The sequence below is a fragment of the Giraffa tippelskirchi genome, chromosome 12, assembly GCF_054371585.1.
Source record: "Giraffa tippelskirchi isolate mGirTip1 chromosome 12, T2T-mGirTip1v1.2.pri, whole genome shotgun sequence".
NCBI classification, from domain to species: Eukaryota; Metazoa; Chordata; class Mammalia; order Artiodactyla; family Giraffidae; genus Giraffa; species Giraffa tippelskirchi.
The window spans coordinates 62,188,771-62,215,928 of NC_137286.1; the positions used below are offsets into that span (position 1 = coordinate 62,188,771).

A 27,158-nucleotide genomic window follows, 5' to 3' on the forward strand; every position below is an offset into this window, starting at 1 on the left:
CTTTGTGGAGATGTAACGAGATCACAGTAGAGTGAATGTAAGGCACAAACCCAATAAGCTAGGTCACAGACATATGTTTTTCCCTTAATTGGTCCCCAAATTGACATTTGCTCTACAGTTTGGTTGAGAATAGCAGTTGGTGGAAGATGCCTTGATTGAAGGGAGCTTTTGGCTGACGTTGGTCCTGGGGTCAGCCCCACGTAACACAGGATATTTTTATCTCACAGATTTGTGTCCCAGGCATGGATGTATCTATGCCTCCTAATCGACTTCAGGAAGCCTGGGAGTGAGCAGATCGGTTAGAAGTAGAGGAGCCCGATTTCCTTCCTTGCCTGCCCCCTGACTGGCTGAGCTTCTCAGGGTCCTTGCCAGCCTTTCTTTATGTGGCACAACGATGGCTACAGGACTAATAAGCACTTTCAGACGAGCGACTAATAATTTCTCTACCATCAGCTCTCATTTATCACAGCCAGATCACTTGACTTTCAAACTATCTCCAAGAAAGCCTCCCTTTTGAATATTAATGACATATCAACAACTCTTCTTAATTAAGTACTTTATTGGAATGAACAAGATCTTTGTTTACTCTAGTCCAGCAGAAGCGTGAAGAGTCAAAAACAACACCATTCCCCTTCTGCAAAAGATGTTGAGAAGAACTTTGCTGAGGAAGCTTTGTTGTGCTTTAGCTGGGTTCCTCATTCACCCAGCTGGCACTGAGTAGCATATGGGACCATTGCCTGTGATCCTGGATTCTAGGCACATGAAAAAATACCTTTGCTGACCTTAGGAATTCAGAATCTCCTAGAGGAGATAGACATGCAAACAGTAACATAAGAAATGTATCTCATGGAAGGCTCAGTGGAGAACAGGAGGAGAATCTATATCAGCCTCAGTAGAATCAAAGATGGGACAGAGGAGATGGTGCATGAGCCAGGCCTTGAGGCAAGGTTTGAATGGCTGCAAGACTAGGGGAAGCCTTGTGTCGTGGCACTGTAGTGGGACAGAGGAAAGATCACTCCTTTGTTTCTAAGGTAAGCTTTCTGAACGGCAATGTAATGTTGTTACGACAGAGGACGGGCTACAGAAGCCCTCTGTCTATGGTGGCTTCACTCTTGAATGTAACATGTGAATCTTTAGAATATCAGAGGCTCTTGCTTTCATACTTTGATGGTAAATAAGTCAAAATAATTTAATTATTTGTATATTTATTATTTTAAATATTTTAAGCTGCTAATAGGTTGCCTGCATTCACTGTTATTGGCCAATTCACCTCATTGGCCTCCATTTGAATTGTGCGGTACAATTCTTATTTCAGCAGTGAAGCATATATATTTTTACTGTGGTTGTCATCTGAGCAACCATGAAAATGGATAACAAGGGGCTCGATGTATTACATTTTTACATACATTATCTCATTAAATAATATATACTAATGGTTAATTTTAGTTATGATTATTTTAAAATCTCTGTAGTCCCTCTGTCAGCAAAAGAAAAATATTAAAACTTTAGCTATTTTTCTAGAAACAGACTCACATACATAGAGAATAGACTTGTGGTTGCCAAGGAGGAAGGGAGGTTGAGGAGGGAAGAATTGGGAATTTGGGATTAGCAGAGGCAAACTATTATATGTAGGATGCATAAACAGGAAGCCTCAACTTATAGAATGGGGAGCTATATTCAATATCTTGTGATAAACCATAATGGAAAAGAATGTGAAAAGAATATCTATCTATCTATAACTGAATAACTTTGCTGTACACAGAAATTAACAGAACATTGTAAGTCAACTATACTTAAATAATTATTTTAATTTGTTGTTTTTCTTTATGTGAACTTTAGTTTTTTGAAAAAAGATTTCCTTCTGTTGAACCAATAATTCTATTTAGCTTTATATGATCTAAAAATATGTCATTAATAAAAAGTTTCCTTAATATTCATCATGCTATGTAACTTATGTGTTGCATGTTTTCAATGATTAATGAATGAAATTTTTATGTAGAAGATGTTTTATGAAAATTATTGAAGAATCAATGTATATAAAGAGTAAACCAATTCAGAGGCATAGAAACATTGCATCTTGACACAATATTGGGAGTCTAGTGGCAATAGAACTTAAAGGTCATCTTTCCCCACACCTACCCAGGGCAAGTCACTTTTTAAAAAGCTGATTTGAACAAAAGAGTAGAAAAAAACACCTCTCTGGGAGACGAGGGATTCTCTGATAGCTCAGTTGGTTGGTAAAGACTCTGCCTGCAATGCAGGAGACCCTGGTTCAATTCCTGGGTTGGGAAGATCCCCTGGAGAAGGGATAGGCTACCTATGTCATATTCTTGGGCTTCCCTTGTGGCTCAGCTGGTAAACAATCTGCCTGCAATGCGGGACACCTGGGTTCAATACCTGGGTTTGGAAGATCCCCTGGAGAAGGGAAAGGCTATCCACTCCAGTATTCTGGCCTGGAGAATTCCATGGACTGTATAGTCCATGGGGTCACAAAGAGTCGGACACGACTGAGCGACTTTCACTTTCACTTTTCTGGGAGAAGAAGAGATAGCAAGATGGATGTACTATAGGAAATCTGTGCCTCAGATGGCAACCTCAGTGGCATGTGGATGTTTTCACTTTACTCATTCTTGCTCCTTCTGATCACTTTTCTAGGCCTGGTCGTGTGAAGGGGGAGGGGTCAGTTGTGCACACCCACAAAGCTTGGATACCCAAACAGTTTTGCATCCTCAAGAGCTTCTGGCTGATTGATATCAGATTCTTCTCACTGCTATTTGCAACTGGAGAATCTGTAAATTACTTAAATTCTTCCTCAGGACAAATATTAACATTGGATCTTCTGCGACAAAAATGAAAACGTTTAAACCAGAAAACAAAGTTCAAAGGAACAATCTCTGATTTTGCTAACAATGAATAGCTTGAGGCAGAATTTTCTCCTGGATTTGAATTTTTTAAATGTTATTGTCTTGCAATTATAGAGTGAACCTAAATTCTATTTTATCTTACACATAACTGTCTAATGTGGATGATTTTTCTTAAACAGAAATTCATTTTATCAGCTCTAATTTAACAGAAAGCTATATTAACTTCTGTTCCCCAGTGAACATTAAGGATTAGGAATACAATTTTTGAGACAATGGTGCAGCTCTGTTGAAAATCATCACCTTTATTTTACAATTGCCTGAATTTCAGAATTAGTTGACATGAATTGAAAGAAAGGTCACAATGTACACTGCTCATGGGAGCAACCTATATATCCATTGACAGATGAATGTGTACAGAAATTCTGGTACATATATACAATGGAACATTACTCAGCTATAAAAAAGGAACATATTTGAGTCAGTACTATGAGGTGGATGAACCCAGAGCCTACTATACAGAGTGAAGTAAATCAGAAAGAGAACAACAAACGTGTATTAACTCATGCATGTGGAACCTAGAAAGATGGTACTGATGAACCTGTTTGCAGGGCAGCAATGGAGACACAGACAGAGAGAACAGACTTGTGGACACAGTGGGAAAAGGAGAAGGGGATAAATTGAGAGAATAGCATGGAAACAGACATTACCATAAATAATAGAGAGCAAGTGGGAATTTGTTGTGTGGCACAGAGAGCTCAACCCAGTGCTCTGTGACAACCTAGAGGGAAAAGATGCGAGATGGGAGGGAAGTTAGAGGGTGGGGATCTATATATATCACAGGTATGATTCATGTTGATGTATGCAGAAAGCAACACAATATTGTAAAGCAATTATCCTCCAATTAAAATAGAAATTAAAAAAATAATTGGTGCAGTCACTGTTAACAACAGTATGGAAGTTTCTGAAAAAACTAGCAATATAATAGAACTAGCATATAACCCAGCAATTCCACACTTGGATACAAATAAAAAGTCCAAAATCAGTAACATGAAAAGATACGTGCATCCCAATGTTCATAACAACACTATTTACAAAAGTCAAGATATGGAAGCTACCTAAATATCTGTCAAGAGAAGGATGCATGAAGAAGCTGTTGTATATGTACATAGTGGGAACTTTGTTCAGTCACTCAGTCATATCTGACTCTTTGCAAACTCATGTCCATTGAGTTGGTGATGCCATCTAACTATCTTGTCCTCTGTCATCCCCTTCTCCTCCTGCCTTCAATCTTTCCCAGCATCAGGGTATTTTCTAATGAGTCAGTTCTTTGCATCAGGTGGCCAAAGTATTGGTGTTTCAGCATCAGTCCTTTCAATGAATATTTAAGATTGATTTCCTTTAGGATTGATTGGTTTGATCTCCTTGCAGTGCAAGGGACTCTCAAGAATCTTCTCCAATTACAGTGTTCAAAAGCATCAATTCTTCGGTGCTCAGCCTTCTTTATGGTCCAACTCTTACATCCATACATGACTACTGGAAAAAACCATAGCTTTGACTATATGGACATTTATGGGCAAAGTAATATCTCTGCTTTTTAATATGCTATCTAGGTTGGTCACAACTTTTCTTCCAAGGAGCAAGCGTCTTTTAATTTCTTGGTTGCAGTCACCATATGCAGTGGTTTTGGAGCCCAAGAAAATAAAGTCTGTCACTGTTTCCATTGTTTCCCCATCTATTTGCTATGAATTGATGGGACTGAATGCCATGATCTTAGTTTTCTGAATGTTGAGTTTTAAGCCAGCTTTTTCACTCTCCTCTTTCACTTTCATCAAGAGGCTCTTTAGTTCCTCATCACTTTCTGCCATAAGGGTGGTGTCATCTGCATATCTCAGGTTATTGGTATTTCTCCCTACAGTCTTGATTCTAGCTTGTGCTTCATCCAGCCCAGTGTTTCACATGATGTGCTCTGCATATAAGTTAAATACAATGGGATGCTACTCAGCTGTAAAAAGAATGGAATTTTGCCATTTGCAGCAACATGGATGGACATGTAAGGTAGCATGCTAACTGAAATAAGTCAGAGAAAGACAGATACTATATGACATAACTTATGTGTGGAATCTAAAAAAACAGAACGAACTAGTGAATATTATAAAAAAGGAGCAAACTCACAGAAAGAACATACTTGGGGTTACCAGTAGGGAGAGGGAAGGGAAAGGGGCAATATAGGGGTAGGAGATTCAGAGATATAAAATATTATGTATAAAATAAGCTACAAGGATATTGTACAACACAGGGAATATAACCAGTATTTTATAGTTGAGTATAAAAGGAGCATCCATTTAAAAATTGTGAATCACAATATTGTACATCTGTAACTTACACAATATTGTACATCAACTATATTTTAATAAGAAAGTTAGTAAATAAAAGGACCACAAAGCAAAATGGAACAAAAATGTGTTATGAGTAACATATCCATATTATATTCCTTTAAAGATCTTCTTGATCTTGTCTAAGGCTGGTTGCCCCTACAAGCAGAGCCAGAGTCAGGGGTTCAGGTTTAGCTGATTTATTGGGAAAGTTTTCAGGTGAAGAGAAGTCCCAGTGCAGACTAGTTTCTGCTCCATCCTATCGGGAATGGTATGAAAGACCCCACCAGAGAAGGGGCTGGCCATTGCACCCCTGTCTGTCAATGGCCCAGGTCTGGTGGTACATGGCTCCTCTTTGGAATAGGGTGGTTCCCCAGAGAATGGATGACTGTGAGAGGCAGTGGCCCCAAGTGTGCAAACACACCTGCCTCCAGCAACGGCTCAGGTGCCACCTGGAGGAGGCAGGTGGATTCTCCTGGAGCTGATCTCCAGCTGGCCCTGTGGCCTAAGTCGTGCTGTTGACATCTTGGGAAGCAGAGCCCTCCTGGCATGACTTTTCTGTAGAAGCTCTACCTAAAGGGCTGCCATTTGGCAGGTACACCATCCACAGTGCCAGAAGTTTCCGGTGGGAACATCAAGCCTTCCAGCTTTTGGTGTGACACAGGTGAGAATAAATTAGCACTGCTGAGTTAAAGAACAACAACACAAATAAAGAGAATTGTTCAACAACAAAAGGGGACTCTCTGGGTCCCCAGGGTCACAGAAAGCTTCCTTATTTGCTGAGCAAAGGTTTTCTGTCCCCTGTACTGTATTGCTTTTGTTGAGTGGCTCAGTCGTGGCTAACTCTTTGCGACCCCATGGACTTCAGCACGTCAGGCTTCCCTGTCCTTCACCACCTCCTGGAGCTTGCTCAAACTCATGTCCATTGAGTCGGTGATGCCATCCAACCACCCCATCTTCTGTCATCCCCTTCTCCTCCCGCCTTCAATCTTTCCCATCATCAGGGTCTTTTCTATACACCCTAAATAAAGTGCAATCATCCAAGTGGGGTCTGGTGGGCTACAGTCCATGAGGTCGCAGGAACTGGATATGACTGAGCAACTACACCACCATCACCACATCCAAGTGGGGAAGAGGCAGAGGCCTGCTGCCTAAGACCACGAGGCAGGAAAACCTGGGAGGGACTAAGGGACTCGTGTCAGCACTGACACGGGCAGCCTCTCTCCTTTCCTAGTAACGCCCCCCGTGTGGAAAGAGTCAAAAAACAAATGCTATCAGACACAGTCTCTCTGGGAGCTTTTCCAGCCACTTTCTGTTCCCATTGCTTTATAAGCCACAGTGGATCCAGAGTAAGGTTTGAGGAACAGCTTCCTGTGACCACTGCTTTATTCTCATATTCCAATACAGCAGAGAAGCACTTCTGGGCCTCAGATGTAACTCCCCCTTCAGTTGCAAAGAGGTGAAAAACAATGAAAAATCGTCACTGGAGATTCTTTTTTAAGCTGAGTGCTGTGTCTGGTACCCAAATCCTTAAAATAGTTATAGGACAGCAGCATTTTTAGCTCCACTGATGGATGAGGGAAAATCCTATAGCTTTTTCACTGAAGTGACCTATATCCAAGAGCTGAGAGAATGCTGGTCTAAATTGAATTAGTGAATTAATGAATTTATTTGTTCAGATGTAGTTAGAAAGCAGAGAAGAGGTGGTCATAGGTCAGTCTAAATAGGAAAGGGAGATGCCTTCTTTGTAATTCTTGATGTGTCACTAAGACTAGTAGGAAGGATTCTGTCATCTGATGTGGAACATCTGAATGAGTACCCCTACATTATGGTTAAAGGAGTAATCTTACCTTAAGGCAGTAAGGATTTGGGGAAAATATATTGTGGGGAGAGAGCAAATTAGTCAAGATGGCATGTTCAGACTCTCTCACCCCTCATTTTGTACATAATGGTTATGTTAGAGTTGAGCTCACTTGTAGCAACTCACATGTGTATCAGGAGGTACTCACTTGGTCATGGGTTTTGTGTGTGTATGGATATGTGAGCTCCATCCAAAAAGTGGCGGGAATTACTGCTGTGTCATGGCTATGTCCATTGAGTCAGTCAGGAGAGGAGAAAATATAGTGTCTACTGTTGCGGCTTCTGCGTCATCCGGGAGAGAGGTTTTGTTGTGTTAGGTTAAGCTATGGTTGTTGCCAGAAGAGAAAAAATGTGTCTGCAGTTCCCACAGCTCCTCGAGTCTCCTTCCAGCCTCTCAGCTGGCACCTTGCCTACCCTGGGTTCAATGAACAGTGTGAACAGCAAGACAGTTGGTGTAGTGGACAGGATCAGCAATACAATTGGTGTAATCGGCAGGATACCTGACAGTGAGGGGAGCCTGAGGCTCCACTGGATGGAGGAAGCCAGTGGCCACCACATAGTGTGTGGTGCCCTGTGGCTGTGATCCTCTCGAGGTGGGGTCCAGTGGAAGACTGGGAGGTGGTGGACGGGTAACCAGATAGCATTGAAAAGGCATTACAGGCAGTGAGTTCGTTTGCCAAACAAGGCAGCACAGACTGCTGCTGGTGCTGTGGGATGGATCTTCCTGACTGCCCTGAAGGCGAATTGCGATGCCAGGCCAGTGCACAATGTGCAGAGACACTTGGAAGAACTAGAGCAACGTGTACTGGCATTAGAGCGAGGACCCGTGACCCTGAAGAACCCAGCATCTCTGACAGCGAGGCAGTAAGGGGTGGTGATGATGAACGTTACCAGTCTGCGGTCCCCGCTTGGCGGTGAGGCCCATTGTACAGCGGAAAGACGCATGAGCAGCCTGTGACCCAGGGGGCACATCCTCAAGGGGCCCACAGTGTGACTGAGTTCACGACGTTTTGACTATATCCTCAGGTGGAGTTGGTCGACTTGGGTAAGCAGTTTTGGCAAAAACAAGGGGAACCCTGGCAGCTTGGCTATTGTGACTCTGGCACACAGTGGTGGGCCTGGGACCCGCGAGGGGTTTGCAGGTCCTTCCTGGGAGAAGTTTGTCATGATCCATACAGTCAAAGGCATAGTCAATAAAGCAGAAATAGATGCTTTTCTGGAACTCTCTTGCTTTTTTGATGATCCAGCGATCGTTGGCAATTTGATCTCTGGTTCCTCTGCCTTTTCTAAAACCAGCTTGAAGTTCACGGTTCACGTACTGTTGAAGCCTGGCTTGGAGCATTTTGAGCATTACTTTGCTAGCATGTGAGATGAGTGCAGTTGTGTGGCAGTTTGAACATTCTTTGGCATTGCCTTTCTTTGGGATTGGGATGAAAACTGACCTTTTCCAGTCCTGTGGCCACTGCTGAGTTTTCCAAATTTGCTGGCATATCGAGTGCAGCACTTTCACAGCATCATCTTTCAGGATTTGAAAGAGCTCAACTGGAATTCCATCACCTCTTCTAGCTTTGTTCATAGTGATGCTTTCTAAGGCCCACTTGACTTCACATCCCAGGATGTCTGGCTCTAGGTGAGTGATCCCACCATCGTGATTATCTGGGTCATGAAGATCTTTTTTGTATAGTTCTTCTGTGTATTGTTGCCACCTCTTCTTAATATCTTCTGCTTCTGTTACGTCCATACCATTTCTGTCCTTTATTGTGCCTGTCTTTGCATGAAATATTTCTTTGGTATCTCTAATTTTCTTCAAGAGATCTCTGGCCTTCCCCATTCTATTGTTTTCCTCTATTTCTTTGCATTGTTTACTGAGGAAGGCTTTCTTATCTCTCCTTGCTATTGTTTGGAACTCTGCATTTAAATGGGTATATATATATATTTTTCCTTTGCCTTTAGCTTCTCTTCTTTTCTCAGCTATTTGTAAGGCCTCCTCAGACAATCATTTTGCTGTTTTGCATTTTTCTTGGGGATGGTCTTGATCACTTCCTCTGTACAATATCACGTACCTCTGTCCATAGTTCTTCAGGCACTCTGTCTGTCAGATCTAATCCCTTGAATCTGTTTGGGATTTAGATGTTATCCTTATATATTTTGAATAGAAGGATGTACAACGCGCTACTTCTGGCATGCTTCTTGCCATTGCTCTACCTATAGCAATGCTGTTTGTGAAGATTAAAGGCATACATTGGAGATATCAAGGGTTTGGTTTCAGACTACCACAATAAAGTGAACATCACAATAAAGCAAGTCATATGGATTTTTTTTGGTTTCCAATGAATATAGAAGTTATGTTTACATTATTCTGTAGTCTACCAACTATGCAATAAAATTGTCTTAATATCTATTTATATACCTTAATAAAAAATACAGAGTGCTAAATACATGCTAACCATCATCTGAACCTCCAGAGAGTCATAATCTTCTTGCTGGTGGAGAATCTTGCCTTGATGTTGATGGCTGCTGACTAATCAGGGTGGTAGTGCTGAAGTCTTGGGTGGCTATAGCAATTTCTTAAGACAACAAAGAATTTTACCACATCAACTGACTCCTCCTTCCATGAGCAATTTCTCTGCAGTGTACAATGCTGTTTGATAGCATTTTATCCATAGGACCACCAATCCTACAGCTGCTTTATCAACTAAGTTTATACAATATTCTAACTCTTTCGTTGTCACTTCTACAATCTTGTCAGTATCTTCACCAGCAGTAGATTCCATCTCAAGAATCAAATTTCTTTGCTCATCCACTAAAAGGAACTCCTCATCAATTCCTTAGTTGAAGGTTTCATCATGACATTCCAGCAATTCAGTCACATTTTCAGGCTCCACTTATAATTCTAGTTCTCTTCCTATTTCTACCACATCTGCATTTGCTTCTTCCACTGAAACCTTGAACCCATCAATATCGTCCTTGAGGGTTAGGATCAACTAATTCCAAACTCTTGTTAACGTTGTGTTAGCAAATACAGAAACACCATTCAACTCACTGTCTCCACCAGAGCTCTTGGATGACCGTGTGCATTGTCAATGAGCAGTAGTATTTTGAAAAGTATCTTTTTTCCTGAGCACAAGGGCTCAATAGTATGTATTTAAAATACTCAATAAGCCATGTTGTATGCAGATGTATTGTCATCCAGACTTTTTATCCTTTTAGAGAGCACAGGCAAAGTAACATAATTCTCAAGGGCTCTAGGATTTTTTGAATGGTGTATGAGCATTGACTTCAACTAAAAATCACCAGCTGTATCTGTCTCTAACAAGAGAGTCAACCTGTCCTTTAACGCTTGGAAGCCAGGCATTTCCTTCTGTCTAGTTATGAAAGTCCTAGATGGCATCTTCCTCTCATATAATGCTGTTTCATCCACATTGTCTCACCTACATTCAGTGTGGCCACCTTCATTATCTTAGCTAAATCTTCTGGACATGTTGCTGCAGCTTCCACATCAGTACCTGCTGCTTCATCTTGTACTCTTTTGTTGCGGAGGTAGCTTCTTTCTTTAAACCTCATGAACCAACCTCTGATAACTTCACACTTTTCTTCTGTAGCTTCCCCACTTCTCTCAGCTTTCATAGAATTGAAGAGAGTTAGGGCCTTGTTCTGAATTGGGCTTTGACTGAGGGAAATGTTATGGCTGGTTTGATCTTCTATCCAGACCACTAAAGGTTTCTCCATATCGGTGATAATGCTGCTTTGCTCTCTTATCATTCATATCTTCACTAGAATATCACTTTCAGTTTCCTTCAGGAAGTTTTCCTTTGCATTCACAACTTGGCTGTTAGTGCAAAATGCCTAGATTTCAACCTCTCTTGACTTTTGACATGCCTTCCTAAGCTTAACCATTCCTAGTTTTTTATTTAAAGTGAGAGACATGCAACTCTCCTTTCACTTGAAAACTTAGAAGCCATTATAGGGTTATTAATTGGCCTAATTTTAATATTGCTGTGTTTTAGGGAAAAGTAGGCCTAAGGAGGAGGAAGATGTGGAAAGACTCAGTCAGTGGAGCAGTGCAGTTACAAAACAATTACAATAGTAACATCAAAGATCACTAGCTACAGATCACTATAACATATGTAGTAACAATGAAAAAGTTAGGGAATTACCAAAATGCAACATAGAGACATGAAATGAGCTAATACTGTTGGGAAAATTGTGCCAATAGAGTTGTTTGATGCAGGGTTGCCTCAAACTTTCAATTTGTGAAAAAATGCAATAAAATGAGGTCTACTTGTATATTTTCTAGATGATGATGCACCTATACCTCTCCCCAGTTCTCTGAGTGTCTCTGTTCCCCAAAGAGCTTTTATGATTAGACAGATTGCCAAATATTTTTCTTAATAACATATATTTCTTAGATGTTTGAGTTTGGTTTCTGCTAGTGTTTGGTTTCTGCTAGTACACCCAAGACAATATCTTCTAAATACTTTCAATTGGGTTTGCAGACAGTATCTTTAAAAAAAAAAGAAATCCATTTTACATGTTTGCATTGCCCCCTTTACTATAGTTCAAGTGCAAATTTCTTGGAGATTCTGGCACTATATATATGGTCAATCCTACTGTTCAATATTGTTTGTTTCATATGTTTCTGGATATTCATAAGTGTATTAGTGATAAGTTACAAGAGGTTGAGGTTGGAAATTCTTAGCCTTATTGCATTCATATTGAAACTTCAATGCATACACTTTGGCATTGAGGATAATGTATAAGCATGGACTGAGGGTCAGTTAGTTAGATCAGTGGTTTTTACAGTGAGTTCTAGGCCTGGCCAAAAAGAAAGATCACATAAGTCTGTGATGCTGTGCCCCAAATATTAGAGATAAACAAAGCACATTATCACACATAAGACTCTGAGAAGCCCTGTAACCAGTAGGTGTCTCGAATCCTCTGTCATTGGCACTATACTTAGTCACCTAAGTTAGCCCAAATAAAAAGGGATTGAGAAGATGTTAAAACAATATCATAAGAAATCAAATTTGCCATCTAAAAATACAACTGGAAAATAAAAAACAGGCTGTTACTGCCTTCTCTGGTGGAGCTGTCTTTTCCACCTTGTATATCTGTTTTGTTCTCCTGTTTCTCTGTGCAGAAAGGCTTTTTCTGTTAACTCTGATCATCCTTACTGTGCATATTTGTTTTGGAAAGGGTGACTCCATCTCAGAATATATGCCATCTAACTATCATAGCTTCATAGCTTCAGTTCAGTCAGTTCAGTTCAGTCTATGGGACCCCAAGGTCTGCAGCACGCCAGGTCTCTCTGTCCATCACCAACTCCCAAAGTTTACTCAAACTCATGCCCATTGAGTCAGTGATGCCATCCAACCATCTCATCCTCTGTCGTCCCCTTCTCCTCTCACCTTCAATCTTTCCCAGCATCAGGGTCTTTTCCAATGAGTCAGGTCTTCATATCAGGTGGCCAAAGTATTGGAGCTTCAGCTTCAGCATCAGTCCTTCCAGTGAATATTCAGGACTGATCTCCTTTACGATGGACTGGTTGGATCTCCTTGCAGTCCAAGGGACTCTCAAGAGTCTTCTTCAACACCACAGTTTAAAAGCATCATCATAGCTTAAGTAGTGAAAACTCACTGTCTGCATCCCAAAGTCTCCAGAGAGAGTACTGACCCAGCATAGGTCAGAGGTCCACTCTGCTCAGAAATTGTTGGATGAAAGCTCAGTGACACATAGGACTTTTATGGGGTTATGTGCAGAGTCAGTTTTCAGAGGTGAAACTTTGAGTATGAAGGAGATAATTGAAATCTGTCTGCTCTATTTCTCATATATTATAGCCTAAGCTTATTTGAGAGTTAACATTTCTTTCACATGAATGACACTAACATTCATTGTAAATGGCAAACATTTGGAAACATGTATAGAAAAGATGGTCACGTGGAAGAAAATGATCTGTGAAGGTAAAGAAAGTGACAAAACTATTGGAAGTTCTAATGAGTGAGAGTTCTGCTGGGCTGGGTTTGTACTTACATCTTTGTATTTGTCTTTAATTTCATTTTTAGATAATTTAAAAATGCATCCATAAAGCATGATATGTCAAACAACAATGAATATTTTGTGGTGGGAGATGGTATAGCTTAAAAGATAAATATTTGTTCAGGTACAAGTCACCTTTACTCCCACTAGCTTCTTTGTTGAGAGAATTTACTTAAAAAAGATGAAAGACTAGATGGGAATCAGGGTTTCATTTTATTAAAAACTGGAGAAAGTGCCTGGTATTCGAATTTGAAATTCTGGTAAAAGATGAATTTGTGTTCATGGTGTTTTGTTGGTTTGTTTATTCTGGGTTTACTTAAAATTTTATAAAGTGGAAATAATAAAGGTTGAAATCATCCAAGACTTATTTTCACTGAAAATTGCATTGCTAAAACTCATTCATATAACTTCACTCATATAATTTATCATTCCATTTCCTGGTGATATTACAGTTTATTTACCTATTTCTACATGATGGGAATTTGAAGTTTTTTTTTTCTCCTTTTTGCCATTAAAAAATCTTGCTCAGGAATGCTTATGCAACTCTCCATGTGCACACGTACAAAAGTTCATTTTGGATATGCTTAGAAAAAGAGTTGCTAGGTTATAGGGAATATGATGGTCAGCTTATAAGTCACTGCCAAACTGTTCTTCCAAGGAGCAAGCATCTTTTCATTTTGTTACTATGGTCACCATCCACAGTGATTTTAGAGCCCAAGAAAATAAAATCTGTCATTCTTTCCACTTTTTCCCCCATCTATTTGTCATGAAGTGATGGGACTGGATGTCATGATTTTCGTTTTTTGAATGTTGAGTTTTAAGCCAGCTTTTTCACTTTCCTCTCTCATTCTCATCAAGAGGCTCTTTAGTGCTTCACTTTCTGCCATTGGAATGGTATCACCTGCATATCTGAGGTTGTCAATATTTCTCCCAGAAACCTTGATTCCAGCTTGTAAGTCATTCAGCCCAGCATTTCCAGCTATGTACTTTGCATGTGAGAAGCAACAGTTAGAACCCTGTATGGAAAAACTGACTGATTCAGGATTGAATCAGTCTTCTTGGACTGTCTGCTGTCATCCTGTTTATTTAACCTATACACTGAGCTTAAAGTTAAACATAAGAAATGCTGGGCTGGAGGAGTTACAAGCTGGAATCAAGGTAGGAAAGAGAAACATCAACAACATCAGATATGTGGATGATACCACTTTAACGGCAGAAAGTGAAGAGGAACTAAAGAACCTCTTGATGAGGGTGAAGGAGGAGAGCAAAAGAGCCAGCTTAAAACTAAGAATTAAAAAAAATAAGATAACAGCATCCAGCCCCATTACTTCATGGCAAATAGAAGGGGAAAAGACAGAAGAAGTGACAGATTTCCTCTTCTTGGGCTCTAAAATCACTGCAGATGGTTGGTGACTGCAACCATGAAATCAGAAGATGATTGCTTCTTGGCAGGAAAGCTATGATAAATCTAGGCAGTGTGTTAAAAAACATAGACATTACTCTGCTGACAAAGGTCCATATAGTCAAGGCTATGTTCTTACCAGTGATCACATATGGTTGTGAGAGCTGGACCATAAAGAAGGCAGAGAGCCAAAGAATTGATGCCTTTGAACTGTGGTGCTGAAGAAGACTCCTGAGAGTCACTTGAACAGCAAGAAAATCAAACCAGTCAATCTTAAGGGAAATCAATCCTGAATACTCCTTGGAAGGACTGATGCTGAAGCCAAAGCTCTAATATGCTGGTCACCTGATGTGAACAGCTGACTCATTGGAAAAGTCCTTGGTGCTGGGAAAGATTGAGGGCAGAAGGAGAAGAGGGCATCAGAGGATCTAATGGCTGGATGGCATCACTGATGCAATGGACATGAACTTGGGCAAGTTTCAGGAGATGGCGAAGGACAGGGTGGCCTGAAGTACTGCAGTCCATGGGATCACAAAGAATTGGACATGACTGGGCAACTGAAAACAACAACACTCTGCATATGAGTTAAATAAGCAGGGTGACAATATACAGCCTTGACGTACTCCTTTCCCAATTTTGAGCCAGTCTGTTGCTCCATGTCTGGTTCTAACTTTCGCTTCTTGACCTGCATACTGATTTCTCAGGAGGCAGGTCAGATGGTCTGGTATTCCCATCTCTTGAAGAATTTTCCACAGTTTGCTGTGATCCACACAGTCAAAGGCTCTAGTGTAGTTAATAAAGCAAAAGTAGATGTTTTTCTGGAATTCCCTTGCTTTTTCTATGATCCAACAGATGTTGGTAATTTAATCTCCGGTTTCTCTGCCTTTTCTAAATCCAGCTTATACCTCTGGAAGTTCTCAGTTCACATGCTGTTGAAGCCTAACTTGAAGGATTTTGAGTATCACCTTACTATCATGTGAAATGAATGCAATTGTATGGTAGTTTGAACATTCTTTGGCATTGCCTTTCTTTGGGATTGGAATGAAAACTGACCTTTTCCAGTCCTGTGCCCACTGCTGTTTTTCAAATTTGCCGACATATTCAGTGCAGCACTTTCACAGCATCATCTTTTAGGATTTGAAATAGCTCAGTTAGAATTCCATCAACTCCTCTAGCTTTGATTGTAGTAATGCTTGCTACAGCCCACTTGACTTCCCACTCCAGGATGTCTTTTAGGTCCTTGCCATTTCTGTTCTTTATTGTGCCCATCTGTGCATGAAATGTTCTCTTGGTATCTCCAATTTTCTTGAAGAGATCTCTAGTCTTTCCCATTCTATTGTTTTCCTCTATCTTTCCATTGTTCACTTAAGAAAGGTATCTTATCTCTCCTTGCTATTCTCTGGAACTCTGCATTCAGTTGGTTATATCTTTCCCTTTCTTCTTTGTCTTTTGCTTCTCTTCTTTCCTGGCTATTTGTAAGTTCTCCTCAGACAACCACTTTGCCTTCTTGCATCTCTTTTTCTTGGGAATGTTTTTCATCACCACCTCCTGTACAATGTTATGAACCTCTGTCCATAGTTCTTCAGGCAACCTGACTACCAGATCTAATCCCTTGAACCTATTCATCACTTCCACTGTATAAACATAAGGGATTTGATTTAAGTCATAGCTGAATGACCTAGTGTTTTTCCCTACTTTCTTCAATTTAAGTCTGAATTTGGCAATAAGGAACTGATGATCTGTACCACAGTCGGCTTCAGGTCTTATCTTTGCTGACTGTATAGAGTTTCTCCATTTCTGGCTGCAAAGAATATAATCAATCTGATTTCGATATTGACCATCTGCTGACGTCCACGTGTAGAGTCTTCTCTTGTGTTGTTGGAATAGGGTGTTTGCTATTACCAGTGAGTTCTCATGGCAAAACTCTATTAGCCTTTGCCCTGCTTCATTCTGTACTCCAAGGCAAAACTTGCCTGTTACTCCAGGTATTTCTTGACTTCCTACTTTTGCATTCCAGCCCCCTAAGGTGAAAAGGGCATCTTTTTTGGTGTTAGTTATAGAAGGTCTTGTAGGTCTTCATAGAACTGTTCAGCTTCTTCAGTATTAGTGGTTGGGGCATAGACTTGGATTACTGTGATACTGATAATCTAATACTCTACTGTTACTAATAGTTTTATGTTGAAAACATGTTCTCAGAATTTGTGGCTTTTCACTTTTTTCAAAGTGTCTTTTTATAAACAAGAATTCTTCTTTTTAAAATAGTCAAATGTGTTAATCTTATAGCAACTTTTTCTACTTGCATATTAGGAGTTCTTCTTGATCCAAAATCAGAAAGATGATTTTCTTTATTTTCTTTGGAAATTTCAAAGTTTTGCATTTGATATTCATGGTCTTTTTAGAAGGTTTCCATGTGTTCTCATTGTTCCTTCTTCTCTGATCATTTTGTGCGGCACCTCCTAAACATGTATCATATAGGAACCTAATCACTGTAATTTCAGGAATGGCCCACCCAAGGTATATTCACGAGTGTCAGATAAGGAGTCATGGCTGATGTTTAGGAACGAATTTGGTTTGTTTCCTTTTCATCCTCAATACTTAGCAGCAAGCTAGTCTAGATTCTGCTGCCTGCATGCAAGCTTGCATTGCAGCCATGTGGACAGAGAGAGCAGACCAGCGAGCGCAGCCCCTCTAGAGCCCACTTCACTTAGTGCTACTGAACATGCATTTCAAAAATGGGAGGCAGGAGAAGAGGACACGCCCTGTGTGAGCTCTAACCACAACATATGGTCATGTGACCCACCATGACACATGATGCATGACACAGCCCGGTAACTCTCAGGTTCTAACCGAACAAAGTGATTCCTCCTCCTGTGTGGCAGTGTTCTATACAGGGTAGAAAGAAGGGCTAGGGTTGTTTCTGCCGCTGATTTCCTGTTAGAGGAGAAGCTTGGTTAGAAGTTGCAGGTTGTTTATAGAAGAGGCGTGATGACTAAGGCACCGCTGCTCCCACTCCCTTGACATCCTACTCTTCTGGGTAGCGATTAAGGGATAAAAGGGTCAGGCACACTTAAGATCATGGCCTAGTCCAAGTTACCTCACTTCACAAAATTTCTGATTTTTCATCTATAAAATAAGCATGCTAATAGTGCTAAGTGACATAATGCATGTCTTGTACCACATGCAGTGCTTAAAGCAACAAAAGGGCTCAATATTACATTCACAGTTTGCTACCACATGACTGTTTGCAGTCAGTCTGTTACTGTATGCCAGTGTTTATATATTCAACAGATTGTATGTCTTTGTTTCTTCTAACCATAAAATCACTTGGATAGATACATACAGAGCGTTAAATCATTCAATTATTTCCCAAGGTGTGTGGAAGTGTTTTAACATCATGTTCATAAGGATGCCTTATGTTAACCAAAGATACAATACTAAAAATCAACAAGATTAATATGTTAAAAGAGCCAAAAATACTTTATCAGGTATTCAGATTAGGGCCCGTTCTATAAAATATTGCTGTAGAATAGCCATCATATCAATCTGCTACTGACAAACGTTTTTAACTTGATTAACCCTTACTATACCATAAAATAAGAATCATTAGCATTTACGATCTGGGTCCAATGAAATCTTTTTATTTTTCATTTCAATGAAAGTTTTAAGTCATTATTTGAATTATTTACACAAAGTTAGAGTGATAGTAAAAAAAAAAAAAGCTTTGTTCAAATTTTTAATAGAACTTTTTAATTTGTAAATTGGAATTTTTATTTTATTTTTTCCTGGTTTTGGAAATTGTATAAACACCAAATGTACAATGTTGTTTGTTTGTTTGTTTTGGCTTTTTTTTCAGGTTTTAAAACTTTTTATTTGCATATTTAAAAATTACACATTCCAATAACTAAAATCATTTGAACGACAAAAAAATGGCACTCTGATTAAACTGCATTTAACAGCTTGCAGGGCACCTTGGACCAGCTTTTTACTCTAGATTTCACTGTCGTCCCACCCAGCTTCCTCCTTCACCAACATGCAAATTCTTTTACTTCCTTGTCCGCCAGACAGGTAGATAGATGGGAGAGGCAGGAGAGGCCTTCGTTGTCTGTTGTCTCCATTCATATAAATTTGATCCAACCTCTTTGCATCTTACAAAGTTAAACACCTAAAAGAAGTAAAATAAGAAGGCAATGCTTGCGGAATCCACAGTGCATACTGGCGGTGCAAGCTTCATTACGACTCACCTGCTTGTTTCTCCTGTTCAATTGTTTCTTTTGAAGGCAGTGGATTTTTCTCTTGCATTTCTGTGTTTTCTTCAACTTTGATTTGTCGAATTTCTCAATCTCAGCCACACCGGGTTTGTCAGACATGGTTGCGGCGGGAGTCGAGGGAGCTGCGAGCCAGTGCAGTCCGGTCTGTGCAGTGACCGCCACCGAGTCTGTACAGGGTTTTTGAATGTAACCAACTCCTCATCAGTTGCCATGCATAAACCTGCAAATACTGATTACAGATTTTAAATACAACTCTAATAGGTTCTAGGTTATCATTACTTCTGGTTTGCTTGTGCTTGTATTATCAAAATGAAATGCTTTTGAAACTTTGGTTCATAATTTAAGAAAGAATAATCATCTTTCCACCATGCTTGCAAACATTTGCACTGTTAGATTAATAGCACCAACTTCAATGATCAATACAAAACTCTTCATTACTTCTATATTGTTTATGTCATCCCTGTCACCTTTGCATAGATACCTGACTTCAGAATTTTTCCACTAAAGAATTGTATCAAGTAGATCATGATGCATAAGCATCATAAAAGTTGAAAGAATACGTTCATATAATGTTTAGCAAAATAGAATGGTCCAGATTCTTGTAAAAAAAAATGTTGTGAAATTCTTACAGTTAAATGACTAGCTGGATGAAAATGCTGTATTTTCTTTCTGTCCTTATAAATGTATTGATAATCTATTTGAGAAAATTCATCTAGGATTCTGTCATCTAAAGATATGATTTAAGATTTTCTTAATATGATAAATTTCATCATTATTGGAACAATTTAGAGTGTTGCTATATGTATCTTGGAATTCGTCTTCTGATCCAACCAATGTGAAATGTTTTCCCCTAATTTCAATAAAGATCTTTAAAAAAAGTGATTACAATAAAAATGTTTCCAGATTTGTTTTATACTTTCTTTAAAAATGATATAACACTCTGGGAAACAAAATAAGAAAGTTACAAGATTACATAATAGATAATTTCCCCATGGTATCATTCTTGTAGACAATACCATGTGTGCTATTTTTCTATAGACTTAACATTTTAAAGAGATAGTCGAGGATGATGGGATCAAGATGGTGGAGGAATAGGACGTGGAGCTCACCTTCTTCCATTCATACATCAAAAATATATCTACATGTGGAAGGACTCTCACAGAATATCTACTAAATGCTGCAGAAAACCTCAGACTTCCAAAAAGGCAAGACAGTCTCTGCATAATGAGGTAGGACAAAAGAAAAAAAAGAGAGAGAGAGAGAGGGAAAGCAATCAGGACAGGACCAGTGCCTCTGGGAGGAAGCCGTGAAAGAGGAAATGCTTCTACACACTGGGAAGTCTCCTCACTGGTGGGGACAGAAGGGGGCTTTGGAGCCTCAGAGAGGAACGCAGCAACAGGTATGTGGAAGGCAAAGTAGAGAGAGATCTGCATAAAGGGTTGGTGCCAACCAGCACTCCCCAGCCTAAGACACTTTTCTGTCTGCCTGCTGGGACAAGTAGGGGCTGAGTACTGAGGCTTGGGTTCCAGAGGTCAGAGAGAGGACTGGGATTGGCGGCCTGAAGACAGCTTGAGGGGATGACGATATAGTATGGCACAACTGGGGGAATCTAGGAGGAAGTTTGGGCCCACCAGAGGAGCAAGGAACCACTGTTGGGAAGTGCCCAAGGAGAGGCACAGGCTCACCATAAGAGCTTCTTTCTCTGTGTGCCCACAGGCAGCAGGGCACTGCCTGCATGAGCTCCAGTAGTGGGTGCAAGTCACGGCTGCCACATCAGACCCCAGCAGTGGGCATGGACTGTTGCTGCTTCTGTCACCACTGCTGCCGTGGGCCCTGCAACCTAGCGCCAATCACTGCCCCCTCCTCCTGGGGGTGTGCAGCCTGCTGCAGATGCTGTGGAAGGACCTGTGACCGGGAGCCCACTGCTGCCCCCACGTCCCGGGAGCCTATATGAGCTGTGCCCATGCACACTCTCTATCGAGGGGATATCAGCCAGAACACGCTGAGGAAAGAGAGGACGAACATCTAAACCAAAAACAGCCTTCACACCAAAAAATGCGTTAAGCCCACATCAGCTATACAGGCACACTCTTGCTTATAAATAGCCCTTGAAAACTACAGTAGATAATTGCTTCTCCTAAACTCACAGACTAAGAGAAATATAGGCAAAATTAAAAAGCAGGGGAAACATTCTCAGTTAAAGAAAATTCCCCTGAAGGAACAAATAATGAAACAGACCTCTTCTGTCTAATAAATACTGAGTCCAACGAGGAGATAAAATGCTGAAGGAATTAAAAAAAGGCTACTATGGAAATGCAGATTATTATAAAAAGGAGCTAGAAACTATGAGGAGCCAAGAAAAATTAGAGATTTAACTTGCCAAGACTACACTTGAACTGTAAACAATGAACACCAGAATGAATAATGTAGAAGAAAAAATAAATGACCTGGAAGATAGACTAATAGAAATTACCCAATCAAAAAAGCAGACAGAAAACCGAATGAACAAAAATGAAAGCAATATAAGACTTACAGGGTAATATAAAGCAGACCAATCTACATATTATAGGGATTCCAGAAGGAGAAGAAAGAGAAAAACAGATTGAAAATGTATTTGAAGAAATTGTGGCTGAAAATTTCCCAAACCTAAAGAAGGAAACCTAAAGGTGTCCAGATATAGGAAACACATGCATGTCAAACTGCTTTAGTCATGTCCAACTCTTCGTGATCCCATGGACTGTAGCCCACCAGGCTGTTCTGTCCAAAGGATTCTCCAGGCAAGAATACTGGAGTGGGTTGCCATGCCCTTCTCCAGGGGATCTTTCTGACCCAGGGATCGAACCCAGGTCTCTTTTGTCTCCTGCGTTGGATGCAGATTCTTTACCACTAGCGCCACCTGTTTGCCTCATTGTGCTTCTCTCTGAGGTTCCTAGGCTCCCCACAAACCCTCCTGTGAGGGGATTTCCTATTGTGTGGAAAATTCTCCTCCTTCAGAACTCCCTCCCTGGGACAGGTCCCTGTCCTGAAATCCTTTGTCTCCCTTTTTGTCTTTATCTTTTGTCCTACCTCATTCCAAGGAGATTGGTTTGTCTTTCTGGAAGTCTGGGGTCCTCTGCTAGCATTCAAAAGATGTTCTGTGGAAACTGTTCCACATGCAAATGACATTTTAATGTATTTATGAGGGAGAAGGTGGTCTCCCCATCCTATTTTTCTGCCATCTTGAAACCACACTCTGTTTGGGTAGATGATCAAAAAGTCCTCTGCATGTGGAACATCTTCTGAAGTTGGTAGAGGACCCTAGACATACAGAGAGACAAACCAATTTTCTTGGAATGAGGTGGGACAAAAGATAAAAACGAAGGATTTCAGGACGAGGACCTTTCCTTGGGGGGGAGTTCTGAAGGAGGAGAATTTTCCACACAATAGGAAACCCCCTCAAAAGTGGGTTCAAGGAGAGCCTAGAAACCTCAGAGGGACGCACAAGGGGAAATGGAGAAAATTCCTCACAGAGATCATGTGGAATGGCAATTTCCATCTGAGAAGTGGCTCACCCACTTGTGTCCACATGCAGCGAGTGAAGGCTGGGTGTAGAGGCTCGGGCTGTGGGGGTTGGTCCTCAGGCAAAGGACCAGGGTTAAATGCTGTGAAGATAGTCTGAGGGGACTAATGTGACATAGCACAGGCAGTACAGGGAAAACTCTGGGATCGCCAGAGAAACAAAAGGTAATTCCTGCAGGAAGGCTCTAATGCTGCACTCCAAGCTTGCTCAGAGAACAATGGACCGCACCCTAGTAAATACCGAAGCGGGGCAAGCCAGCTGCGGTCTAGGGTCCCAGAGGCAGAGAAGCAGGCGTGCAACTGCTAGAGGCAGAAGGCAAGGAGCCACTACCATCTCAGCCCGAGATCACATCTACCTATCCATCACCAAGCTGGGAACAGCTGCGGGCAACTACCCATGTCTTCCTGGAATACTGAATGGCTCAGATCTACCAAGGGTGTCACAACCTGAGACCAGCTTCCCTGGGGAATCTCACAACCTGCCTAAGACTGTGGCGACCCCCAGGTGGCCCAGCCGGGAGCCTGAGTAGCTTGGTTCTGTTCAAAGATCCCACAAACCAGGACCAACTCCACTGACAAGGGCACAACTCACCTCAGGCTGTGGTGACCCCCATGTGGCTCAGCCAAGGTGAGCAATCCCCACACACCCCAGTGGCATTTGCAGGACCCTCCCTGTGCATAGCACGACTGAAAAGGTGAGTCTGAATAAGCAGCCACTCTTGCCCCTCTGTGTCAGGGTGTCCTCTGAGATCAGACGCTAGAGAGACACTCGTAAGCAGATGCGGCCAACAATCAAAGTGGAAGTGTGAGCAGAGCAAAGAAGGGGAACTGCCCAAGAAGCGGCAAATGCAGCAGATTAAAATCTCACAATCAACCTGAGGCTGTGTGCTTTGGTGGCAATTGTGGACTTTGAGACTAAAAAAGCTACAATGTGGAGCAAGGGAATATCTGTGTCTGAACTGACTCCACACTGCCCACAGCAGGTTCAGAGATCTTTCTAGATATATCGGAGGATATTCTGAGTAGGCTGATCAACTGAAGCAGGAAAATGGAGGAATCACATGGTCATTCCCCTCATTACCACCCTATATATATTTCCCACCTCCTATTTTTTAATTATTATTTTTCTCCCCATCTTTTTGTTTCTCATGTTGTCTTAATATGGTTCTTTATTACTCCTTTAATTTTTATTTTTGTAGCCTCCTTTTACATTTTTAAAATATAAAAATCACCAAATTTTAAAAATAAATTCTATATTTTTAAATATTTTGTTTGATATTTTGTTTTTGATATGGTACGTCTGAGAATCCAATTTTTATTCTTGGTTTTTAATTTTTGTTTTTTGATCTTTTATAATTAATTTTGTATATTTGAGAGTCTAATTTTTAGTTCCCATTTTCACTTAGGGTTTGATTATTGGCCTGATTGCTCTTTTCTCTCTCTTTTCACTTTTTTCTTTTTTCTCCCTCTGCTCCTTTCTTCTCCTTTCCCTCTTCTCCCTCTTCTAGTTTCTCCCTCAGTGTAAGTCTGCATATCCTTTGGGTGCTCCTGACTGTTGCGAATCATTTCACCATTAACCTAGGGGTTTTGTCTTCTGTGCTGTGTGGCCTGTGAAGTGTTTGATGCTACTGTAAGTGATCAGACCTGAACCCCAGAGGTAGTAGATTCAACTTCAGACTTTGGACCATCAGAGAACTCCTGGCTGCTTGGAGCATTAATAGACGAGAGTCTGCCCAAAGGCCTCCACCCTGACCCTGAGACCAAGCTCCATCCAAAAGCCAGCAAACTCCAGTGCAGGACACCCCACACATATTCTTCAACAAAATAGGAACACAACCTTGCACATTAACAAACAGGCTTCCCAAAGCCATACCAACCAATAGACACACCCAAACTCACTACCAGACATGAACTGCCCTTCAGAGAGGTAAGATCCAACTCCATCCACCAAAACACAGGCACAAGTCCCCCAACTAGGACACTTTCACAAGGCATTGGTTTAAATCAACCCATAGGGGGCAGACTTCACAATTAAGAGTAGCATGACCTTCCAACCTGCAGAAAGGAGACCCCAAACATAGCAAACTAAACAAAATGAAAGACAGAGAAATATGCAGCTGGTGAATGAATGTGGTAAAAACCCACCAGGCCAAACACATGAGGAGGAGATAGGGAGTCTACCTGAAAGAGAATTCAGAATAGTGATAGTAAAAATGATCTGAAATCTTGAAAACAAAATGGAAGCACAGATTAATAGACTGGAGGAATGGATCAAGAAGATGTAACAAATGTTTAACAGGGACCTAGAAGAATTAAATAATAGTGAGCAATGCAAAAACAAATTAAAAATACACTACAGAGAACCAACAGTAGAGTAACTGAGGCAGAAGAAAACATAAGTGAGTTAGAAGATAGAATGGTGGAAATAACAGAAGCAGAGCAGAATAAAGAAGACAAGAAGACAGCATCAGAGACCTCTGGGACAACATTAAGTGCCCCAACATTTGAATCATAGCCATCCCAGAAGAAAAAGATAGAAAGGGCCTGAGAAAATATTTTAGGATATTATAGTTGAAAAATTCCCTAAAATGGGCATGGAAACAGCCACCCAAGTCCAGGAAGCCCAGAGAGTCCAACACAGGATAAAATCAAGGAGAAAGAGGCCAAGACATACATTAATCAAACTAACAAAAATTAAACACAAAGAAAAAATACTAAAAGCAGTAAGGGAAGAGCAACAAATTATATATAAGGGGAATCGCATACGGCTAACAGCTGATATTTCAACAGAAACTCTGCAGACCAGTAGGAAATGTCAGGAAAAATTTAAAGTGATGAAAGGGAAAAATCTACAACCAAAATCACTCTATCCAGCAAGGATCTCATTCATATTCAAAGGAGAAATCAAAAGATCTGTAGACAAGCAAAAGCTAAGAGAATTCAGCACCACCAAACAAACTCATCAGCAAATGCTAAAGGAACTTCTCTAGACAGAAAACACAGAAAAGGCATATAAAAACAAACACAAAACAATAAAGTAAATGGTAATAGGATCATACCTATCAACAATTATTTTAAATGTAAATGTAAATAAGCTAAATGCTCCAACCAAAATACACATAATGGCTGAATGGATTAAAAAAAAAAAAAAAGACAGCTATATATGCTGTTTATAAGAGACCCACCTCAAACCTAGGGATATATACTGACTAAAAGTGAGGGGCTGGAAAAAGATATTCCATGAAAATGGAGACTGAAAGAAACCAGGAGTAGCAATAGTCATATCACATAAAATATACTTTAAAATAAAAACCATTATAAAAGACAAAGAAGGCCACTACATAATGATCAAGGGATCAATCCAAGAAGAAGACGTAACAATTATGAATAAATATGTACCAAACATAGGAGTGCCTTACTGCATAAGGCAAATGCTAAAAACTTTTAAAGGGGAAATTGACAGTAACACAATAATTGTGGGGGAATTTAATAACCCACTCACACCAATGGACAGATTATCCAGACTGAAAATTAAGGAAACACAAGCTTTAAATGATACATTAGACCAGCTGGCCTAATTGATATCTGCAGTACATTTCACCAAACACAATAGATTTTACTTTTTTCTCAAGTGCACCTGGAACACTATCAGGGTAGATGACACTTTTGGCCACAAATCAAGCCTTTGTTAAACTTTAAGAATTGAAATCATTTTCAGCATATTTTCAGATCACAATGCTCTAAGATTAGATATCAGCTACATTAAAAAAAAAACAACTATAAAAAACAAAAACGCATGGAGACTATACAACACACTTCTGTATAACCAACCAGATCACTGAAGAAATAAAAATGGAAATGAAAATGTGCCTAGAAACAAATGATAATGAAAACATGACAACTCAAAATCTATGGGATGCAGTAAAAGCCATGCTAAGAGGGAATTTTATAGCAATACAAGCCTACCACAAGAAATAAGAGAGACATCAAATAAACAACCTAACCTTACACATAAAGCAACTAGAAAAATAACAAAAAAAAAATCCCCCAAATTGAAGAAAGTTCCAATGTGAAAGAAGTTCAGTTCAGTTGCTCAGTTGTGTCTGACTATTTGCAACCCCATGGACTGCAGCACGCCAGGCTTCCCTGTCCTTCACCATCTCCCAGAACTTGCTCAAACTCATGTCCATTAAGTCAGTGATGTCACCGAACCATCTCATCCTCTGTTGTCCCCTTCTCCTCCTGCCCTCAATCTTTCCCAGCATCAGGATCTTTTCCAATGAGTCAGTTCTTCGTATAACCTGGCCAAAGTATTGGAGCTTCAGCTTCAACATCAGTCTTTCCAATGAATATTCAGGACTGACTTCCTTTAGGATGGACTGGTTGGATCTCCTTGCAGTCCAAGGGACTCTCAAGCGTCTTCTCCAACACCGCAGTTCAAAAGCATCAATTCTTCGGTGCTCAGCTTTCTTTATAGTCCAAGTCTCACATCCATACATGAATACTGGAAAAACCATAGCCATGACTAGATGGACCTTTGTTGACAAAGTAATGTCTCTACTTTTTAATAAGCTGCCTAGGTTGGTCATAACTTTTCTTCCGAAGAGTAAGCATCTTTTTATTTCATGGCTGCAGTCACCATCTGCAGTGATTTTGGAGCCCCCAAAAATGAAGTATGCCACTGTTTCCACTGTTTCTCCATCTATTTGCCATGAAGTGATGGGACTAGAAGTCATGATCTTAGTTTTCTGAATGTTGAGCTTTAAGCCAACTTTCTCAATCTCCTCTTTTACTTTCA

At 40.4% G+C, this 27,158-nt stretch overlaps 1 long non-coding RNA gene and 1 pseudogene across 2 annotated transcripts in view; one reads left to right on the forward strand and one right to left on the reverse strand.

Annotated features, from left to right (window-relative positions):
* Positions 1–27,158, forward strand: part of LOC145530306 (uncharacterized) — a 161,634-nt gene that overhangs the window by 1,735 nt on the left and 132,741 nt on the right. For both annotated transcript variants that reach the window (XR_014071644.1, XR_014071645.1), the window contains exon 2: positions 228–1,031. This is a non-coding gene — a long non-coding RNA (uncharacterized LOC145530306). The remainder of the gene's footprint in view (positions 1–227; positions 1,032–27,158) is intronic.
* LOC145530305 (thymosin beta-4-like) lies at positions 18,765–18,901 on the reverse strand (annotated as a pseudogene).